Source organism: Engraulis encrasicolus, chromosome 10 (assembly GCF_034702125.1).
Source record: "Engraulis encrasicolus isolate BLACKSEA-1 chromosome 10, IST_EnEncr_1.0, whole genome shotgun sequence".
Classification (NCBI taxonomy): Eukaryota; Metazoa; Chordata; class Actinopteri; order Clupeiformes; family Engraulidae; genus Engraulis; species Engraulis encrasicolus.
Genome location: NC_085866.1, coordinates 52,027,009 through 52,044,804, shown reverse-complemented (window position 1 = coordinate 52,044,804; position 17,796 = coordinate 52,027,009). Strand labels below are relative to the sequence as shown.

The window sequence follows — 17,796 nt, the reverse complement described above, 5'->3', positions numbered from 1 at the left end:
AAACTTAAACTCTTAACTAATCTTTAGCCTACTCCGTGCCATTCACATGACGAAGCACTGGAAGCCCCTGACGCATGGTTTCGGTGTGTGAGGGAACAACAAAACAAATAAGCACAATTTCTCATTAAGTAGGCTAGTTATGTCGCCCAAATAAGACTTTAGACTGTAGTTAGTATAACATAAAGAGTTTAAATACCATAAGAGTTTATCTGTGTGTATTTATAAGAATAAATCAGCAGAACCAGAATCACACCGGAGACGACCAATATTACAAGGGGTCTTTCAGTATGGTTCACCCATTTGGCTATTGATATTCAGATTTAGCCTATACCGGCACAAACAGGTTTGCCGCATTGTTTGGTGAATGGGCTGGCTCATACTGTAAATATCTGGTGGTGTTTCTTCGGTAGCCTAGATAAGTATAGTTTCACACACTGTATGAGTTTCTCAAATATAGCCTGTATCATGAATGCACAGCTCATAACACGAATGAATGAAATATATGTTTATTTTTTAAATGTGTAAATACATCAAGGGATAAGAGTGTGCAGTCCATTGAATAGGTGAAGATTCATGTCAGCTACCCTGTGTATTTTTATTTGATTGTAGTTAATCACATAAAATATGGTCTAAAAAAAACATAGAATCAAAGAAAAGGGGGCGCACCTTGCATCATTTTTTTCTTTATTTTTTTGTGAAAAAAAACATACTCTGCATTCCTGAAATACTGTCTGTGTAGCCTATTGCACAAGCTCTACTTTAGTCAAAAAGGATGTGCCTTGTTTTGAAGTCTGTCGTTCTGTTCTTTTTTGATCCAGGGTGTGGATTACATGTTCACATGCTCTACTCAGAATCTTCATTCAGTCTTCTCCTGTTTTGGACACCATGACCATGCATCTTTTCCAGAGCCAAAAGGTTGGACAGCTTTTTTCAAATCCACCTTTAAGCATTACTCTACAATGAGCACACACTAGCTGCCTTAGTTTGCAAAACATATTTTTATTCTCAAATTCAAATGTATTCTCTGGTGGTTTTTATGAGAACAAAACACTGCAATCTGGGTGTAACATGGCTCTAGAATATGCATGGAGCTTTGGGGGTCTTCATGGAGGTGGGTGGACAAACCAAACATGGTTTTGGTGAATTTCACACCCCTGAACCCTGAGATGTTGTCAGAGAATTTTAATCCTCCTGTTGCACCACCCCACCCCCTCCTGAGTCTGGTCAGTGCTTGAGGAGTGAGAAAGAATTTATTGCTTTGCCTCAAAAGAAGATAGACCAACCTCCTCCAGCGCTTACACCCCCAGGCCCTACAACACTTGCCCAATTCTCAAACACACACACACACACACACACACACACACACACACACACACACACACACTAGATTGATGGGACTGAAAGTAATGGAAGGGCCTTTGTCACACACTCCAAAAAAGTAAGCTGTTTACAATAGCCGCCCATCCCCGGCAAGGAGCCATATTTTTCTGGCTGAGAGCGGCCATTTTGTGACTTTGGATCAAGTACTCAAAGAGAGAGAGAGAGTTTATCAATAGAGCTTATGAATTATTGTTTTTCTGCAAATGGAGTCTGCACTGCATTCTGACTCAGTTTTGACCACTTATGAAAGTATAAGACTGGTATTGTGTTCGTGCTTATATAGTGCGCGATGGATAAGCACACTCTTGCGTCTGAAATTATTCCTCATTGGACACATAGCATGTTCATACACAAGCAATCAATCAGGAATATTTCCGTTAATTTGTGTTGAGACCCTGGCCATTTCTGATGGCACCTAAGCTTGACTGCGTATATAGGGGACTTTGCAGTTATACTAATGGCCTTGGCTGGCCAGAGAGGAGAAGAGTGCTTGGAGAGGAACATGCCCTTCTGTTTATTTGTGACACAAAGAGAGAGGACTCTATATGCCTTATAACAACAAATGTCCATCTCTGGGAGACAGGCGGGGGTGTCGGGAAACACAGGAGAGGGGGTTGGCTGGTTGGCTGCTGCAGTCTAGACACTTTATGACTGGCAATAAGACACTATACACTTGAATCCTCTTTTTTCTGTGACATTCAAACTAAACAATTCTCATAGTGGAACAGTGGTGTCATAAATCTACAGTTGTGGAGAGAGAGAGAGAGAGAGAGAGAGAGAGAGAGAGAGAGAGAGAGAGAGAGAGAGAGAGAGAGAGAGAGAGAGAGAGAGAGAGACAGAGAGGTTCATGTTGGCTCTTACTCTCTCTCTCTCTTGCACTCTCTTGCAAATGGGCACTTTTCTTCTCATGGGATGAGGTGACAGAGTTAATTAATCCTGAACAAAATAATCTTCGATTCGTTTCAGAAAATCTGCACTTTGATGTTAATTTGAAACACCTTTGTGGTGTTTGAGTTTATACTCCATTGTATGACACCAACAAACACAGGCAACACATGAAACAAAACTTTTATTTTGCTCTTTTTGACAGAGCTCCTCTAGCTCTTGTCACAAGTGCAGAATTCAGATATTTCAACCCTCTTCTGTTCTCCTCTGGTCTGTCACAGAGACTCGTTATGTCTGTAATAGAAGCTAGTAGACATTATTATGTAGGAGTAATGTTTTGACAAATAAATCCTAGATCCCTGCTATCCTAGATCTATTCTATTCTATTCTATTCTATTCTATTCTATTCTATTCTATTCTATTCTATTCTATTCTATTCTGTCCACAACGTCTGGACTAGAAAAATAAGATGTTTGGGTGCAAACACAAAAGCCCTGTTTATTGTACCGGGTTGCAAACACCAAAGACATCTGACGTTGGACGTCCAGGCAGCCAGGAGGACCATGGGGCTCCTGAACAATAACAGTGCAACACTTGGAGTGCACTTGTAAATTGAACATGTGTTGCTCAGCCCCCAGTAAAAGATGAAAGGGAGGCAGGCAGTGTGTGCCAGCTGAGATATTTCACATCACCACGACATCCCCCCTTTCTTGCCCTACGACCCAAACACAGGATCTGTTTCATTAGGATATTATGGACTATCAAACCTCCACAGATGTGCTGGAACTGTGCTGTGCTGCTGTCTATGTGGTGGTGTGTTGTGAACGGCACTGGAGGTGGAAAGCACTCTCGGCAAACAGTCATAGTTCCTTTGCTGGTCCACTTTGTCCAGGGTATACTCTATACCGCTGAGTTGAGAACAGCAACTAAAGTTGATCATTTGGAACTGTTTCATGTTGCAGTAGCAAGTTCTCAAATAGTTTTAGTTTCAAACATACAAACTCTGAATATCTTTGAGTGAAAATCATAGCATGTTTGTAGACAATGTGTATGAATGCATGTGTTTATGGAGAACAACTCTTTAATCACTGTATATATGCTTTTAAGTTAATTCTAATTTAAAGTTAAGTTTAAGTTTAGTTACGTTTATATTTCATATACAGCAATGAAAATGAGGTGGCAGTGTGCGTTGTTTACAAGAAGCTTTTAACACTTCAAACTTTAAATAATTTTTCCGAAAATCATTGCAGTGCCTCTTAGTTCTTAATTTTTTGCATTGTCACACTCCATGTGATACAATAACATTATGTAGGTTTGGAGACATGTACCATTCTCTTTACACTTCGAATGAAAGACAATCCAGCTTCCAACCTGGTGGGTAATGCGAGGACATTTACTCGGGGCTTGATTTGAAATAATGAAAAGTGAAACTCAGGTGGAACTCAGGGCTAACACCAAAGTTGCTCCTGCCCCTGTGGCCATCTTCAAAGTTGAAGTTGACTATGTTGTAAACGGAGGTGTCCAAAGGGGAGTATCATAACACAAAAATGTGGTTATTATATGTCCACCATTCAAACATTACAGTGTAAACAAAACTTGTGATGGACGAATCAACGGACAGACAGGGCTGAGGACCCGAGAACTGTATACCTCCATCACCTTTGGGCATAAGGCATAATATTGCGACTTAAGTTTTGTTGTATGGTGTTTGACTAACAGCATAGAGGAGCGTGACAGCCTCAGTGGTGTTAATCTGTCCAGGTGGCGTGGGGGGTGTGGGTGCTGGTGATCATGGCTAGCTGTTTTCAAACATCCGCTCAAAAAAACTGGCTTATACTTAATAATTTTCAATAGGCTACTTATTCAGTGTTCATTAGATACCATTTAAGAATCCACCTAATTTTTCCCAAATAACTGACTGTCCTCCTCCGGCTTCTACAGACCATCCCTGCTTCTCTGTGAGACAGACACACTCATTTTTTTCTAAATTGGAGTAGTTATGGAAATGTGGCTGCTCAGCTGCAACTTGGTTCCAATCATTCACAGCAAGGAGCTGTTCAAACGAATCGGGTTGCTCAAACAAATCAGGTCGTTCAAACGAATCGGGTCATTCAAAAGAATCGGGTCATTCAAAAGAATCGGTTCGTTCAGGAACATGCACAGCACTACCTTCTGGCTTTCTGTAGAGCCGGATAGCATAGCGTGCCTCCTGCCCATCAACACAGCTGACAGCACGGCACGCATGCCCACCACGCCAACAGGATGTTGGCATCACCATTAAAGGTCACGTCTAGAAGACTGTGATGATTAGAATAAATCATATGTCTATCCTCTCTCTCTCTCTCTCTCTCTGAGTCTGTGTCTGTCTCTCTGTGTGTGGGCATTCAAAAATGTGTGTGTGTGTTCCTTACATGTTTGGGGAATGATTTGTTACAAACACTCTCAACATCCTGGAACAATTCAAAAATTTTCTGAGGAGCGAGAAGCGAAAAATATCAAAACAGTCATCTGACTCATTGCATTGCAGAGTTAAAAACACAAATACATTGAGCGAAATGGGGGCAATAATATTGATTTGAATAAATGGCCCCTCCGATCATTTGTTGATTCCGTTGCCGACAAAAAAAAGAGCACCAGTCTCTCGTTCCTGTAAACAGCTTTATCAGCAAAGGGAAGTGGGAGAGAAAAACAGTGAGGCCCAGTGTTGTCGTGACATGTGGCATGGATTGGCATTCATTGTTTGTAATGAAATGCTTTTTAAGCCTATTACACGACATGCATAGACCTCATCATCATCGTCATCATCGCAGGCAGGCGGAGGACAGCTATAGAAGCAAGCAGGCGAAACGAAACAGCGGAGGAAATGGACTGTGCACTACTGGGTTGACTGATGGAAGCACTCAGATGCACTGATGAATATTGATTGATTGTAGAAGTTGTCCTCCACATAAGAAACTTGTTCTTCTGAGAGTGGAGAGAAAAGTGGTTGAGAGAGAGAGAGAGAGAGAGAGAGAGAGAGAGAGAGAGAGAGAGAGAGAGAGAGAGAGAGAGAGAGAGAGAGAGAGAGAGAGAGAGAGGGAGAGCGAGAGAGAGTTTATGTATAACAATCAGCTTTTTTAGCTTTGCTTTCCAATTCACCACCACGCTTTTAGTATCACAGTGCGCTGGCCGTGATACCACCATACACTCTGCTGCTATGTTGGGTAGGAGCCTGCCTGAACCTGAGCATTGTGCTTCAGGTGTAAGCTGATATTTTTGGCAGCCCCTGAACTCACTTTTTTTCCCTTGCTCTCCTTAAATGTCATTTTTGGTTGGCGCTAAAACACTTCCTCCCGCCTTTCAGGCCTATAAATATCACCATTATGCGTGTACAAAGGCAAACGGCGACAGTTTACGCGCCGTGATTGATGTCGGTGGACAGTGGACAGTGGTGTTGAGAAAAAGCAGAACCTCAGGAAACGAGTCTGAGAGCTTTATCCTCCCCTCCCTTCACAGTCAGGGTGGCACAGCCTGTGTTGTATTTTCTAGAGCAGTGATTCCCAAACTGTGGGCCTGGGCCCACTGGTGGGCCTTGACAGGTCCAAAAAAATTATCCTAATTTTTCTCTGTGTGATTTCAAATACTGTATTGTGTGAAATGTATGTGACATGGTTGGAAAAGCAAGGAAATGTAGTAAAATTTACTAACTGTGCATAATTCGACTATCATCTTAGGTTGATATGACAGGAATCTCCTCCTGTTTGGGAAAAAAACGATGCCCATAGTAGTCTTATGTATTGAGTTGTGATTTCTCATTTCAAAGCATGTCCTTGTATTATAAAGGTTTGGGAATGGCTGCTCTCTGAAAGCTGTTGTCTGAAGCACCCCCACCCCCACCCAACCCCCCAACATGTCCTTCAACATGTTTAGAGAACTCACAGAAGTGACTTCTGCCACTGAGAATCATTACAGGGGGATAATGGTGACATTTGGATCATTGCATTGTTTTTTGTTCAGGGCTGGCCAACAACCCCCCCCCCACCCACCCATCCTCTCCTCCCCTTCCTCTATTTCACACAATTTGCTCTCTCTCTCTCTCTCTCTCTCTCTCTCTCTCTCTCTCTCTCTCTCTCTCTCTCTCTCTCTCTCTCTCTCTCTCTCTCTATCTCTCTCTCTCTCTCTCTCTCTCTCTCTCTCTCTCTCTCTCCCTGTATGGCTTCACAGCCAGCGATGAATGATCTGCCAATTGTTGTGAACTCTGAGGGATTTTACATCACAAAAAGTATGGCTTTCAATAATGCTTGGCTGGCAATCACACACAATGCCTGTAAAAGGCCACTGTGGGGGGAGTTTTTTGACCTATTCCTGTGGAGTTGAATAACTCTGTGTTATGACATATTGCAACTCAATATCAATTGAAATTGATCTATGCTTTTTGGAGGAACAGCACTTACATCTTAAATATCACAGCACTGGGCAGGCTATAAATAACTCATTTCATTTGTGATATCTTCTGAAAATATATATCTCTTGTGGGAAGTATAAAGCAACCTGTGCGTATTGAGCAGTGTAGGCTATAGTAAGTCAGAACGCAGTGACGTGCACTCTCCGTAGCCCGTTGAAGTGGCATTCACACGTGGGTGACGATATGAAGGTAGATGGGTCTGACACAGGAAACACACATTGCTTAGGCCTCTTAGAGAGAAATGTGAGTCTTTAAAGATAACAAGATGGCTGCTTGTTTGTCTCACACCATTGAGTAGGAGGTGGGGGAGGGGCGGAGGGAAAATATACTCAGTAGTATCTCACAAACAAAAGTCAGAAACTATTTTGCATCTGTGTTGCCAGCCACAGAACAATGTGTGGCACTAATGTGTAGGTGTTGATAACTATCTCCATGTTTAGCACAAAAAGAGGATGCTTGCTGTTGGTTTTCCATTCAGGCGGAACTACCCAACATTTCTCACATTGTTTAAGTTAAAAGTTAAGAAAACATAGTAAAAAAATATTTATTAGAGACATCAGATTGCAACAGTGTAAGTGCACTGACAGAAGTTTTGTTAATTGAAAAAAAGAAATGTACAATTCTACAATTTTATGTTCAAGAATGCAAGAGAAGCAACAACAGACAAAGCAGTGTGGGGGGAGTGAGGGGATCACTCCACACACACTGACACACACACACACACACACACACACACACACACACACACACACATTCAGCACACACACATGGCTGTAATTTTATGGGGGATAGGCCAGTGGCTGCTGCTCTGGAGTAAACACACTATAATAGCCGAGCTTTTGTTACTGCAGAGAGCTATGACAAACCAAACCACCCCCATCAGCAAAAACCTGAGGCCAGAGTTAACAAGGGCGCACTGTATCAGCCCTGCAGAGCCAATCTGCAATAACTACACGTGTCAACATACATACATACAGAGTCATAAAAAAGGCCTCTAAAGTTGTCACACTGTCCACTCAGACGCATTAGGTAGGCATATGGTTGGTGATTAGTTTATGTTCTTTTTAATTTGATGTTCTTTTTAATGTCCCTCATAACAGTGTAGGTAGTTGCCTTGCTACACCATTGTGCCATAACTTCCAATACATACAGAGCTCTATGCTTTTTCAAAACACGGTGACTGGCATGCACATGCAAATTTAAAAACAATGATGTGAAGGTATAGCTTCGGGGCATTTGGAATAGGGTTAATGTCATCAGACTTTTCCCTTACAAAATTCAAACAAGAAAGAGTGATTTTGCTACCTGTCATTATTGAACATTTTTGAAAATTAATATATAGAATTGGGGGGCTGGGGAAGAGGTCTTCACATGCTATGATTGTGCCCTATCCTTCACAATGCTTACACACTCATATTCCACGAAAGTGTGATGTGTCCTCTGACCATAGTAGGTGTGATTATTTGAATGGGGGGTATTTGGTGGGGGAAATGTAAGTGAAGGTGAAAATGAGTTAAGACAATCCTTTACTTATCAGTTGCCTTCAGTTCTCACAGCAGGGCAGGGGAGCCAGACAGATTAGATCAGTGGTGTGTATTTGTGTGTGTGTGTGTGTGTGTGTGTGTGTGTGTGTGTGTGTGTGTGTGTGTGTGTGTGTGTGTGTGTGTGTGTGTGTGTGTGTGTGTGTGTGTGTGTGTGTGTGTGTGTGTGTGTGTGTGTGTGTGTGTGTCAGAAAAATAGAGGTGAGCAAAAAGGGGGTGGGGTAAAGATAATGCAGCTATTCTCTGAAAGGGACACTGTGTGAGATTTTTAGTTATTTATTTCCAGAATTCATGCTGCCCATTCACTAATGTCTATGTAAATACTTACCACCACCATCAAAGTCTAAGTATTCATTATGACTGGAAAAATTGCACTTTTCATACATGAAAAGGGGGATCTTCTCCATGGTCCGCCATTTTGAATGTCCAAAAATAGCCATTGTTAGCTGCAAAAATGACTCTACTTGGACCATACTAGAAAATATATGTTTATTACTTAGTAAACTTTCATGTAGATATCAAATTTGGCGATAGCCAACCCAGTTTCAATGAGCAGCATAATTGCAGTACATTTTTTGACCATTTCCTGCACAGTGTCCCTTTAAAGGTACACTGTGTGAGATTTTTAGTTGTTTATTTCCAGAATTCAAACTACCCATTCACTAATGTTACCTTTTTCATGAATACTTTCCACCACCATCAAATTCTAAGTATTCATAATGACTGGAAAAATTGCACTTTTCATACATGAAAAGGGGGATCTTCTCCATGGTCCGCCATTTTGAATTTCCAGAAATAGCCATTTTTAGCCACAAAAATGACTGTACTTGGGCCATACTAGAAAATATTTTATTATTATATATATATTATTATTATATTATATTATTATCAGGGCTTCGAACCGGTTCAAGGAACGAAAACGAAAACCAGGAACTTTTTGTATTTTACAGGGAACAGAAACGAAACCGGAAACGTTATTATTTTTTATGTTCTGGAACGGGAACACTTATTTAAAAATAATGGTAACCGGTTAATACCGGTTAATACCGTTCCTCAAACAAAACAAAAAAAGTCATTATTTTCCTGCGCACGTTACCATGGCGGCTGAGGTTCACGTCCTGTGTGACATCAGACATTCTCTGACTGAATGGAGAGAGAGCTGTAGATTACAAAGTCTTCACTCCACATCTTAAATAAGAGAAACCACTGTCATACAAAAGGACAGGGTTTGCATTGCATTATTGTAAGACATTGCAGGGAAGCGCGTGTAAAAATCGCACCGACAATGTTCGGCGTTATTGGGCATCCATGGCCGCTTCAAATATGCACAAACTCACAATGTCCATCATAGTGCTCCCCGTGACCCAAGTCAGCGTGGAGCATACATTTTCATCATTGAGGTTTATTCTCTGCTTCTCCGCTTAGGTCGTCCCTGAATGACAAAATTCTGGAGGATATTCTTTTCATCCGCTTGAATAAACAGTTTTGAATGTAGGCTGACTCATTTGCACTTCCGTCTTTCTTTGTTAACGTCAGTTAGGTCTATGGGGAGTAATCAGCTGACAGGAACGAAATTAACCGTTCCAGGAACAATAGTTTTTTGGTTCTAACCGGTTCGGGAAAGTCAATTTATTGGTGGAACTCAGAACCGGAAACGTTATAATTCCGTTTCTGTTCGGAACGGAACGTTTGGAAAAAAATAACGGTTCAAAGCCCTGATTATTATATATATATATTATTACTTAGTAAACTTTCATGAAAAGATCAAATTTTGAAATAGGTAACCCAGTTTCAATGAGCATCATAGTTGCAGTACCTTTTTGACCATTTCCTGCACAGTGTACCTTTAAAGTCTGGCATTAGAGCTGTAAACAAAAGAGAAAACACACAGACACGTAAAAATGTCAAACCTCTCTACTGTACATCTATGTCTTTGAAACCTTCTAAATTTTGTAGTGTGCTTCAAAAAACCATAGGTGAAACCTGCTTGAATACTAAGTTGTTTAAACTTTAAAGAAAGATTACATAACTTCATAGGTGCACTGTAAGATGGTGGTTAGAATAGGTTTTGCAACAATGCTGCCTATGGAAATGCTGCTTATTGCCAAATTTGATCTTTTCTGAATATTTACTAAGTAATAAACTGATATTCACTATTGAACAAAGTACAATACGTTTTGCAGCTAAAAATGTCTATTTCTGAATTCAAAATGGGCAACTATGGAGAAGATCCCCTTTTTCATGTATGAAAAGTGTTCCCTTTTATATTGAATACTTCAAATTTGATGGTGGAAGTATTCGTGAAAAAGGTAATCTGTGAATTGACTGCATGGATTCTGGAAATAAACTACTAAGAATATAACACAGTGCACCTTGCAGCCATAGTTTTAGTAGAGAGAGAGAGAGAGAGAGAGAGAGAGAGAGAGAGAGAGAGAGAGAGAGAGAGAGAGAGAGAGAGAGAGAGAGAGAGAGAGAGAGAGAGAGAGAGAGAGATGTTTTACATGGGCCTATTATGTGTTATGTATTATATATTGAATAGCCTAATTATGGCTACATTATGCTTCTGAAGGAAGGTTTACTATGCATACATGGACACGGTAGTTACTGTATTAATCACCTTGCATGTTGTTGAGAGGAGGTTAAAACTTTGCAAGACTACAGAAATCCCATAAAACCATCTGCAGGTCCGACCGATATACTAACCTGACTGAAGTTTATGGTATTATTAGATTGTCCCTTTGGATGCTGTCTTGTTCCCTCAAGTATCAAGTCAAGTCAAGTCCGTTTTTATTGTCAGTTTCTTCATGTGCGCAGGTCATACAAGGATATTGATTGTACCATGTGAAATTATAGACAGATGGTGATATTACAATGCAAATGTACACATATATACGTTTGCACGCACACACGCACACACGTACACATGCACGCACGCATGCACACACACAGTGCCATGAGCCCCTCTCACATGCACTATGAACTGATGTATTATAGTATGAAGATACATGCACAACAGGGTGGGAGCTTTCTTTTGATGTCCTTCATGTTCATGTGCTTTTGAATTAAAGGGGGGTTTTGGCTTTGATGATCTCTTCAAAAGGGCGCAAATTGGAAATTATGTGAGCTATAAAGCAAAGACATAAATTTATATCAAAGTGTGTTGGGGACCATCAGCTGCAAACACAAACAAAACAGCCCACAGATATAAACACAATCTGTGTGTACACCGAGAACCGTAAACACACAATGTAATCTTTTGAGTGACGAGTGCGAGATGCCAGTTCCGAAGATTTCATTTAATGTGATTGATTGATTGTTTTAAGGAAATAGCTCATCTAGACAAGCCAAGTATTTTCTTTGATGTTGGGTGCTATTAATGTTGAAAAGATCTATGATGCAAAAAACGAGGAAATTGCATTTGAGATAGCGAAACCACTTTACCACTATTAGCAGTGTTGTAGTGGAGGGTAAAAAGAGTAAATGAAAATGAACATGTAAAAAGAGTTCACACTCCTTTCAGATGTTACATTTTAGATTCTCACCACCTCTGAGGAAAGTTTATGAGTGATTCTACGATTCGTCTGCCCTTTTTGCAAAAGCAAAATGTCAATTATCAGTATTTTTTTCAACTAAATGACCTAGATGTGTACATAGTGTATATATTTAAGTTTCCTAACAAACAAATTGCCAAGCTTAATCTTAAATCATTTGATAAATACTCTAAAGCGAACATTTGCTTGATTATTTTGTCAACAGTGTTATGGACAAATACTATGTAATTTTAAACATATAAAAATACTACAGAGTTGAAACAAAATACGTTTGAAAGTGCTTATGTCCCTTAGCAATAATGTTGTCATTAATCTGTGCAACTGATATAGAAAATGTGATTGTTGAGCTTAATAAATAGGATTTTATGATTCACTGTGATACAGACTGACACATTTTTCATTATAAATCCCTGTAACGTCTGATTTGAATTTAGTCACCCTCCATACACAAGACTTCCTTCTCCAGAGATAATCCCTAGTGTCTGTTCATAGGATTTTTCCAACACATAAGGGATCAATAGCACAAAAACACTTTCAAAACAGTCAACCGTGTTACTCAACTGTGTTACGGTCAACAGCGCAGGGGAACAAGTCGGCACTTTTTTAGGAGAAAAATCTCCCTACACTGAGAAAAATGAAACATGCATGTCGTTGGAATTAAATAACTATTTCATGTTAAATTTATTGAATGTTGTCGTGTTCCAAGATGTAATCAAGTGAGTTTTGTTGAAACAACCTTACTGTATTGGTTTTTGAGATTACTGAACGTCATTGGGTTAGATTTACTTAATACTGTTGATTAAATTGCATTAAGTTTGTCCCAATGCACTCACCGTACTTTCTCGCACATGCTCAGTAAGCAGGTAAACGCCATTTTGATTACCTTCAACCGTTTCTCGCCTCAATTCATATCCTGCAGCGTTTTCTTGGTTGTCTGTTACATTTTAATCTGTCATCACATCACCCACCTAATTTGCTGGTAAGTTCAATATATTTTTTTCAATATTGAATGAAATGGTGCATGTTCTACATTAGGGAAGTTACATGAGTTTGTAATTTAGTTTTTTAATGACCCGTGGCTATTGTGGCTATTGAGACTAACTTAACTATACAGGTGATTTTTAACAAATCTCGATTGAGAACATAAGCCATCAGCTACTCAACCATAATTAAGCTTCACTACACTAAAGCTACCACCTTTAGAAATGTAGTGTGCTAAGCTACACAAGCGTGGGGAAAAGTAGTTCACTCAGAAGCTACACTGTGTTCTCACTCTGCTCAAATCAGAACCCCCCTCTCTCTCTCACTCACACGCACACACGCAGCACGCACGCAGGAAAGGAACCCCTTCTCTCTCCCTCCCAGTGTAAATGAAGGTATGCTAACCCAGCCTGTTTTGCTAACTTGCTACAGCCAAAGTGAGGCAGTTTCACAGTATGGTTTCTCTAAAATAGTGTCACTCATGCAAAATATGCATACAGTACAGCATGATTGTTATTCCAACTGTAAGCTAAACTTACAGATAAAAATGCTAAGTAATCGCTAATGCTAACTGCTATGAGTTTGGATTGGGGATAGCTAGGCAGCAGTTGCCATAACTTACTGAATCATATGGTGATGCTGCCAAAACGAAGAAAATGTCAACACAAATGTTGCATTCTCACAACTGTATGCACGCAGGGTAGCTATGCAATGTATGTTAGTATATGCAGACCAGTGGGAGCAGCTTAAATTAGTAGGCTAGCTTTGCTATTGCCCATCACTGCTAATTGATTTGTAGGCCTAATGTCTATTGGGAAAGTTTAGGTGTACATTTCCATATCCTTAGCTTGCAAAGTGTTCTGTCTCTTTATGTTTGTGTGTTTAAAGTTGATATTAATTGTGCATATAACATTTCCCTACAGAGGGCAGAAAGTTACCCGAGGTGCCCTTCATCACTGAGCCCAAATGCAGACAGCCAGCTCTTTTTTTCTGAGAGTGAGGTGATGTATATTGTCCTTGTTGTGCATCCTTACTGGCCCTGGTCATTTAATTCAAATATTGTGGAAAAAGTTGAATATTCTTTGTCACTGATTTCAGAAAGTGAAACCTATTTACACCATTGTACTTGTTACACAGGGAGTGAAACATTACAACTCATAATTCAACCCATTTAATAACTTAATGCTTCATTCTGCTCAATAACTGTATGGAGATGTTGAAGTGTGTGTATGTTTTTTTAAGGATCAAGGTCCTGTATTTCCTGTAGGAATAATAGTAGGAATAGTATTGCCGTTTCACTGTACAGACTAATACAGTTAACACTTTTGTTAAGGCCTTTGTCACAGTTTGTCAGCATCTGATTTCAAATATTTTGTCAAAGGGGGATCAGCAGTGGGTTAATCTCCTTATAAATGATATTTGTTTGTCTTGTGTTCTTTTAGGTGAATACCGAATAAGCTAGATGGCTACTCTGATAGCGTAGTGAAAGTGTTCAGAAATAATTGGGGTGAAGCAAGACGCAAACTCAGACTGGTCACAGCAGCCGTGGACAAGGTATAGTTGAATTATGTGGCCTTTTCACATTAAGAAATATGAACCTCTCTTTCCCCTTTACTACCCCAAGGTCAGGTTTTGCAATGAGCTTAGATGCAATGATCCTATACAGTATGTCACAGAAGTGAGCGCACCCCTCACATCAAATTTACACAGTTATATATGTTGTGAACAGGTTACTAATCATTGTTTCGAAGTGAAATTTCTTTAATGTTGTCCTATGAAAAAATATACTTACAAATCTGCAAAAATGTGAGGGGTTTACTCAGTTACTTCAGTCTGTGACATAATGTACCTATATTGTACAGTATATATTAGGGCGTCAGACTTGCATCCCAGAGGTTGCCGGTTCGACTCCCGACTCGCCAGGTTGGTGGGGGGAGTAATCAACCAGTGCTCTCCCCCATCCTCCTCCATGACTGAGGTACCCTGAGCATGGTACCGTCCCACCGCACTGCTCCCCATGGGGCGCCACTGAGGGCTGCCCCCTTGCACGGGTGAGGCATAAATGCAATTTCGTTGTGTGCAGTGTGCAGTGTTCACTTGTGTGCTGTGGAGTGCTGTGTCACAATGACAATAGGAGTTGGAGTTTCCCAATGGGCTTTCACTTGTTTCATATATAGCCTATTCCTTAATATTGGGGTTAGTTTGGCTTTTGAACCACCATACTAGCCTGGTCATGAAGCGTCTTCACTCGGTTGACTTCCATTTATTCTGTGATTGTCTGTGATTGTCCCCTAGGCAGAATCTAGAGGAAGAATTTAGCAAAATATTGAAAAATGTTGAAACTCCCACCCCTCTCCTCTCTATCTCTCTCTCTCTCTCTCTCTCTCTCTCTCTCTCTCTCTCTCTCTCTCTCTCTCTCTCTCTCTCTCTCTCTCTCTCGCTTAGAATAACAGTGGTGAGATGTGCAGACAATGTCTCCGCGAAGGGCTATGTGTCTACGCAAATAATCAGCTTGAATGCTTTATAAGGACCCACCAGGTAAGCTTTAATTAAGAGTATCTTAAGTATCTTAAGTATCTTAAGTATCTTATCTAAGTAATGTTAACATACTACTTTTTGCCAATTTGAAATTTTGGCTACGGTGGAGAAAGACTATTTGACCCCCTTCTGATTTGTTATGATTTGTATCTGTACAGGTGGAGGTCATATAATTCGAATATCATGAAAGTTGAATATTGTATCTGATTTCAGAAAGTGAAATCTACCTCTTGTACAAATCTGTTACAAATGGAGTAAAACATTGCAAGGTTTAATTGACTGGCTCACATATGATGAAAATGCTAAATTTAGCATATCTGAAAATTAGTTAATATCAGATATTGGTTATTAATCAATGACTGTGTAATAAACAGCTTCTGAATCATATTCTCATTTCTATGTGGTCAGTACACGGTTGAACTCTTTATAACTCCATTAGTGATGCATTTCCAAGAAATAACTGTTAAGAATATTTCATTCTGTATGTAATGCATCTTTACCATAGCTTGGTTTCACTTTATGAAATGAGGGGAATAAAATATTCAGGACTTTCATGATATTCTGATTATAATACCAGCACCTGCATACTCACTAACAAGTAAACTATGTAATTGTAATGGTATGTTGTAATGTAATGGTAAAAAAGTGTGTTAAAGAAAACTAATTGTATGTTCCATGTCACTGTCAGGACGATGTTAATCCTGAGGCCACCCGTGGGATGGAGGCCATCACCATGCTAATCTATGTAATAAAACATGAGGGAGCAGAGCCCGATGAGGATCCTGAAGATTTTGGAATCGTCATCGAAGGGGTTGGAGTTCTGCACGGTCTGTGGAACACTGCAAATGTGTGTGCGCTACTGCACCTCATTTACTGCCTGAATTGTCTTTACCCAAAACTGGCTCCTCCTTTTTTCAACGTGTCCCCTCAACATAGGTATGCAGTGCTATTTGGATCACACATACTTTGGATCACACACACAACACTTACACGAACATCATTGCTGATCATCTAAATTGGTGGTGACTGTCTAATGAGGTGAAATTGGATGGAATGCCACCAACATTAACCAGTGAATGACACTCTGTGACTCTCAAGCCATGTTTCATTGCTCAAAAGGCTCACCTGCAAAAGAGACTTGTAAAAAGCAGTCAAAAACTCCTTTAGTCAACACGGGACATTACTGCAAGGCATGACAATGAGTCAGAGTGGTAGACCTTTTGTATGTAGACTGTTTCAACGTCTTTGGGACTTGTTGGGCATTGCACAAATATTAGGAGTCAGCCAAACATCTCCCAGTAGGTGCTACTACTTTGTGATTGTTGTCTTTTTTATACAATCTAACAACTTTTGTTTGTATTGGTAATGCTGCCACATGTCAAAGTGACTTCTGTATTGCACTGAAGGTTTGGGAGTCATCAAAGATCTCCCAGTAGGTGCTACTGGTTTGTGATGGTTGGCTTGAATTATATTTTTGTTTATTTGTATATAAAAGACAACATGGTTCCTGTCAGTCCTCACTTCACATGCTCGTTGGATAAGATGTCTGCGCACATGTGTGTGCACACACATATACTGTAGACACACACACACACACACACACACACACACACACACACACACACACACACACACACACACACACACTGTCTCATACGGTGGAACGTTACCCAGTGACAGATACTCTGTGACTCTCTAGCCATGTTTCATTGCTCAAAAAAGTATGGCTCATACCTGGAAAAGAGATATGTAAAAACCAGCCAAAAACTCCTATAGCCAACACGAGACTTTTTTGTAAGGTATGACAATGAGTCAGAGTGGCAGACTTTTGCATTTTTTGAATGTCATTGGAAATTGTTGCACTGAAATCTTGGGAGCCATGAATTATGTGCTACTGGTTTGTGATTGTTGTCTTTTTTTATACAATCTAACAAAAATAATCAAGCCAAAATGGTTTGTGCCAGTCTTCACTTAACATGCTGAATCAGACAATATTTCTGAGCAAGAAATGTGTATTTTTTACTGTTTACTTTCAGCTTGTTTTTTTATGCTGTTAGCATTTTAGTTTGCATTGGTAATGCTGGCAAATTGCAAATTGCTGGGTATTGCACTGAAATCTTGCCATTTGTTGAACATCTCAGGAGGTGCAACTGGTTTGTGATTGTTGGCTTGATTATGTTTTTTGTTTGTATAAAAAAAGACAGCATATTTTTTGTCTGTCCTCACTTAACATGTTTGAGCAGGCAATATTTGTGAGCATGGGGCTTAGTTAATCATCTTTTACTGCTGTCTGCAGTATAGCCGTTTTACAAAAGCACCTTTTTTGCATTGGTACTGTAATTCTGCCAAATGCCTAAACAGTGACTCAGTCTCCAAGTGCAACTTGATATGTTAACAATACACCAGCCCTTTACAAAAAAAATGGAATATCATGGAATAGTTTAAATTTCCATAATGTCATCAAAACAGCCATTTC

General features: G+C 39.9%; 1 long non-coding RNA gene across 1 annotated transcript; it reads left to right on the top strand.

Moving 5' to 3' along the window:
• The first annotated feature begins 13,668 nt into the window (after positions 1-13,668).
• On the top strand, positions 13,669-16,064 carry LOC134456331 (uncharacterized). Its single transcript, XR_010036313.1, has 4 exons — positions 13,669-13,783; positions 14,225-14,336; positions 15,228-15,320; positions 16,009-16,064. It is a non-coding gene; the product is annotated as an uncharacterized LOC134456331 (long non-coding RNA).
• The last annotated feature ends 1,732 nt before the right edge of the window (positions 16,065-17,796 follow it).